Source organism: Camelus ferus, chromosome X (assembly GCF_009834535.1).
Source record: "Camelus ferus isolate YT-003-E chromosome X, BCGSAC_Cfer_1.0, whole genome shotgun sequence".
NCBI lineage: Eukaryota > Metazoa > Chordata > Mammalia > Artiodactyla > Camelidae > Camelus > Camelus ferus.
Window position 1 is genome coordinate 2,247,104 of NC_045732.1, and position 5,913 is coordinate 2,253,016.

Here is a 5,913-nt window from a genome sequence, read left to right on the forward strand (position 1 = left end):
CATAATGACATCTCACCTGCTTGCCTCAGGGAACTGTACAAGCACTGAACACTATGTGAATGTAAACACAGAGTTAAGAAAACTGTTGAGGTAAAGCGCTAAACTGAATTGGAGATAAAGTTTTATGGATTTTCTTGGCTTTCTTTTTTAATTGCAACACTGAATTAATAGTTATTAGCTATACTCCACACCACCACCCCTGCGAATAAATAAAGTAGGTAAGTACTGCCTGGATGCCTGTTATTGCCCAATGCTAAGCAGGGTGAGGGGTATAAAGGAGGCTGAACAAGGGAGTCTTCTCCAGTTACGAGCTAAGTGAGGAGACACATTGGAAACCACCCGGGAATGATACCAAGTCAGTACTCAAAGCCAAGACTACAGGCTACCGATCATAAACAATGCAGGAATACAAAGAGGATCTAGAAGTATTTGGAGTAAATGGGGAAGACTCTCTGAAGGGGATGGGGCTCCAACTAGTTCTCAGGGCAATTCTCAGCTGTTTTAACTGAGGACTGGATAGGAAAAGGCTGGTGACTCCTGGTTTTTAATAAGGCACAGGTTACCCTAGGAGGCTAAGTCACATAATGATTGACTACCTGGCTGAGATCTGGTTGTGGTAAGTCTTTGACTTGACTCTAGTTGCTGGAGGGTCAAAACTGTAGGTTGACTGAAAGAGGGGGGAGAGAATATCCAAGAATTCAACAGAAGGAAAAATTCATGTATCAGGGATGAAAGCTCTTCATCAGAGCATCAGCAATCAGAATAGACACTTGAAACCAAAAACACACAGTTCAAGAAGCCGACAAAATGTGGAGGGTGGTGAGAGAAAGATAAATCAAAGACCATTCCAAGCCTTTGGGTATTCAAGACCGGAAGAATATCCCACTGAATAAGTGGAGACGCTGCAAGAAAAAAGATTATGAAATCAGCTTTAGACATGTTGAATCTGACATATGAGCTAAGAGTAGGTGTTCTCTAAGAAGCTCAAAATTCAAATCTGAAGCACAGATCTAGAGTACAGGCTTAAGATGCAACTGGACAAGACATGATAAATCTCCTAAAAGAAAACATAGGCAAAACACTATCTGACATAAATCTTAGCAAAGTTCTCCTAGGGCAATCTACCCAGGCAATGGAAATAAGAGGAAAAAATAAACAAATGGAATGTAATTAAACTCATAAGTTTCTTCACAGGAAAGGCAACCATAAGTAAAACAAAACAACAACCTACGAATGGGAGAAAATATTTGCAAATGATACGAGTAACAAAGGATTAATTTTCAGAATATATAAACAGCTCTTACAACTTAATAACAAAAAAACAACTCAATCCAAAAATAGGCAGAAGACCTAAACAAGCATTTCTCCAACGAAGACACAAATGGCCAATAGGCACATGAAAAAATGCTCAATATCACTAATAAACAGAGAAATGCAAATCAAAACTACAATGAGGTATCAGCTCACACTAGTCAGAATGGCCATCGCTCACAAGTTTATGAACGATAAATGCTAGAGAGGCTGTAGAGGGAAGGGAACCCTCTTACACTGCTGGTGGGAATCCAGTTTGGTGTAGTCATTATGGAAAGCATGGAAATCCCTCAAAAACTAAAAGTAGACTTACCCTGTGACCCAGCAATCCCACTTCTGGGTATATAACTGGAAGGAACTCCAATGTGAAAAGATACCTGCACCCCAGTATTCATAGCACCACTGTATACAATAGCCGAGACATGGAGGCAAGCTAAATGTAGCAACAGATGACTGGATAAAGAAGTTGTGGTATATTTATACACTGGAATATTACTCTACCATGAAAAGGACAAAATAATACCATTTGCAGCAACATGGATGGAGCTAGAGATCGTCATTCTAAGTGAAAACAGCCAGAAACAGAAAAACACCAAATGATACCACTCATATGTGCAATCTAAAAAAAGAGAGAAAAAGACACTGTGAACTCATCTACAACACAGAAACAGACTTGCAGACTTAGTAAACAATCTTAAGGTTACCAGGGAAAGGGGATGGAAAGGGATAAATTTGGGAGTTTGAGATTTACAAATGTTAGCCACTATATATAAAACTAGATTTTAAATAGTTTCTTCTGTATAGCACAGAAACCTATGTTCATTATCCAGCAATAACCTATAATGAAAAAGCCGATACAGCCACCAACTGAGGAAGCAAGAGAAGAAAGGAGAGTTAGTTATGCTGGGCTAGAGCCCGCTTCTAAAATCCTTGTCAGCCACTGATGCTGCCCCAAGTACACTGAGCCCTCCTCCCAGGGACAGGCTGACTTGACATGAGTCCTGCAAACCTGGGGCAGCAGAGGCCGTTCCCAGGTCTGGCCCTGGGGGAGATGGGAGCAAGTCCACCTGCTCCCCCTGGGGTAGCACCCCTCCCCGCAGCCCCTGCCTCCTGACTGCACCGCGCCTGCCTCTCAGGAACCCACTGACTTGAAAACAGGTGATCCACGAACCTGGGGCAGCGGCAGGGAGATGGGCAGCGACCTGGCAAGCTGGTCGATTTGCCCCCATCTCCCCCACAGCCTGTCCAGGGCTCGGCCTCTGCTGCTCCAGGCACGGTCCCCAGGTCAGCCTGCTCCCGGGAGGAGGGCGCGGTGTGGTCGAAGGCAGTGGCGGGTTATGGGGTCTGCCCATGGGAGCCCGTGGATTTGCTTCAAACTCCCCAGCGCATGGCCTGAGCTTGGCCTCTGCTGCCCCAGGTTCGTGGAACTCAGGTTACAGGTCAGCCTGCTCCTGGAAGGCGTGTGCTGTGCTGTCAGGGAATGGCGGCGGCTGCGATGGCGGGATTGGGGCTGCCTTGTGAGAGCACGGGGGTTGCGACCATTTCCCGCTGCTGCTGCAGCCATCCCAGCACACTGATCACCGCGCCCACCTTCCAGGAGCAGACTGACCTGTAACCTGAGTCCCACGAACCTGGGGCTTTAGAGGCCGTCCCCAAGGTCAGACCGCGGGGAAGATGGGAGCAAACCCAGGGGCTCCCATGGGGCATCCCCCATTCCATCCGAGGCCCCACGACTGCACCGCACCCGCCTCCCGGGTGCAGGCCATGGTCTGAGGGCCAGTAGGAGATGCCCTGGAGCCGTCCGGCGCCCTCCCACCTCCCGGGGCTGTACCTGCTCTCCTAAACCCGGGTATAAGCGGCGGCAAAAACGCGGGGTTCAGGAACTACTAATAGCGGGGTTACCACGAACCACAGCAGCGGCTGGGAACCGCCTCAGGGTCCTAACGGGACGCGCGGCCTGGACCTCACCTCTGCACCCCTCCCTGTGCGCCTTCCCAGCTGCACAGCCCAGGCGTCACCCGCCGGCTCCCCGAGCAGCGGGCCCCCACCAGCGCGCCCCCACCAGCGCCCCCTTGACTGCCCGGCAGCGGCAGCCGAGCCGAGGGCAAGCAGCGGCCCAGACCCCAGGCCGTGTTCCTCTTCCAGGAGCTGGTCCAGGAGCAACCGGCGCCCGCCAGCTTCCATGCCTTCTGGGCGGGTTCTGGTATCCGCGCGTCTGTCCGTCTGCGCGTGCGCGCACCTCCTCCTCCAGCCTGCAGCGCAAACTGCTCGGGTGGGTCTCCTGCTTTACCGGACCTGGCCACTGGGGCCGGGAGGAGCCAGGTGGGGCCCCTCCTGCTCGTCCCGCCGGGTCTCCATCCCCAGAGCCTTCACCCCGCCACCGACTGGGTCCTGGCACTGAACTAGAACCACGAATGCCCTGGGCCAGGCCACACCCCGCCAGCCCCACTTGCCCTGCTCACCTTCCCCTCCCTGTTACTACCCCCCCACCCCTGGCCAGGCCCAGTCTCCCACCAGACCTTGAAGACAGGGCTCCTTCTCCTCACACTTAGGTCCCTGCCCTGAGACTCCATCCTGCTAGGTCCTAACCTATGGCCCCTACACCCACAAGCTTACCCCTCATGCCTCACCACAGGACCCCCAACATCCTGAAATTGTCCCCCTCACCTCTCAGCCAGGTCAGTTCCACTCTGAGCGGGCCCCACACCCATCAACCTGTACCCCCTCACCATGGGATCCCCATCACTCTGAGTGCACCCCTACACTGATCTGACTCCCTCATCCCTCACCCTGTGGTTGGGGCGGGGAAATCCGGGCTCCAGTAATGATGACTACCGCCACCAGTGGGGGATCCAGCCTAGTGTGCACCCTCATAGTTAATGTCTGATGCTACAGGGCGAGGCAGCCTGGGCTGAAGGCGGTTCCAATTCCCGCCCTGGCACCCTGATCCCCGCACCCTGTGCCTCAACTGACCCGATGGGTCAGGGTGATCCCAGGCTGCCAGCCACTGGCCTGTGGGCCTTGGGTGGTTGATGGTCCTGATGGTGATCTGGACCCCTTGGGTGGAGGCACTGGGCACGCGGACCTTTGGGGTGGGGTAGTTCAGAGGGTGCACTTGAGCCCAGGGGTAGACAGCAGATGGTGGGCTTTGTGCATGGGGCTGTGTGCGTGGCCTGGGCTCAGCCCAGGTGGGTGCAGGGACCTTGTTAATTCACACCAGGCCAGAGGGAAGAGGGACGGGAGCTTTTAAAGCATCAAAGTTAGGAAGCCAAGGCTGGAGAGCAAAGTAGGAAGGTGCACTGGCCAGGCCACCATGGATCCCGCCGCGACGCTGGTCCCTTGCATCAGGAGAGACTGGCAGTTGACTGGCCAATGAGACATCCCCTGCTGTGGTATAGTTTACAGGCAATTGAAGGGATTTTGACAGTTAATTTTAATCCAATAATTGTCACTTTCTCTGCGGGAGATCAGGTCCAAAGTCATGGTGAATCTGGCAGGGATCCTGCCTGAACTCCAGCCTGGGACAGTGGAGGACCCACCCAGGAATCATCCTCTTAGCTCTCACCAAAAGTCACTGTAATAGAGAAGAACAAATCTGACTCCATATTGGATCTGTTCCTTTTCCTTTAACCCTCTGCCGTGTTTTCTAGGCTTTGTCTTGCTAGCTCTGCACCTTTTGTAAAACAATGTTGCCTTTAGCCTGAAATAAACAGGAGAGCCTATTCTCAAAACTCTGAATTTTTAAGGATATTAACACTTTTGCACTCCTATAAAGATAACAAGTTGCAGAATAGAAAAAGATTGTTTTGTTGCAGGTTTTACAGGAACACCATGATCTGACCCACGTGGATAGCTGCAAAGGATTCCAAGAACAAAAAAATCCTACACCAAGAATTTTGCAACAACCAACCACAGCCCCTCCCCTTTTTAGTAGAAAAGGATCCTGAAGTCTGACTTGGGGAAGATGGTTCTCCAAGATATTAGTCTGCCATTATCTTGGTCTGCAGCTGTCTACGTAGACCAGGTCATAGTGCCTCTGTAAAACCTCTAACAAAACAAAAGTTATTTTCTATTCTGCAACTTGTCTTTATATAAGTGCAAAAGTGTTAATATCCTTAAAGATCAGAGCCTTGAAAATAGGCTCTCCTGTATATTTCAGGCTAAAGGCAACACTGTTTTACAAAAGGTGCAGAGCTAGTAAGACTAAGCCTAGAAAAGAGGGCACAGGGTTAAAGCCAAAAGAACAGATCTTCTATGGATTCAGATTTTTTTCTTTTCTATTATAGTATATTCTATTTTTGTTTTAAGTTTATAAGAATAAAGTTTAGCCTTTTCCCATTTTAAATTGTGCAATTTTAAGGAGCATTAAGTGCATTCACAATGCTGTGAGACCAACACCACTGGTTTCAGACTATTTCCTTCCTCAAAGTAAAAGCTTGTATACAAAGCGCATCCCACATCCTACCTCCCCCAGCCCATGACAAGCCCTAATCCCCTTTGTCTCTCTATGTCTTTACCTATCCTGGAGGTTCCCTATCAATGAAATCATATAAAAGGTGGCTTTTTTTTTTTTGTCTGCCCACATATCTTAAGTAGGGATGG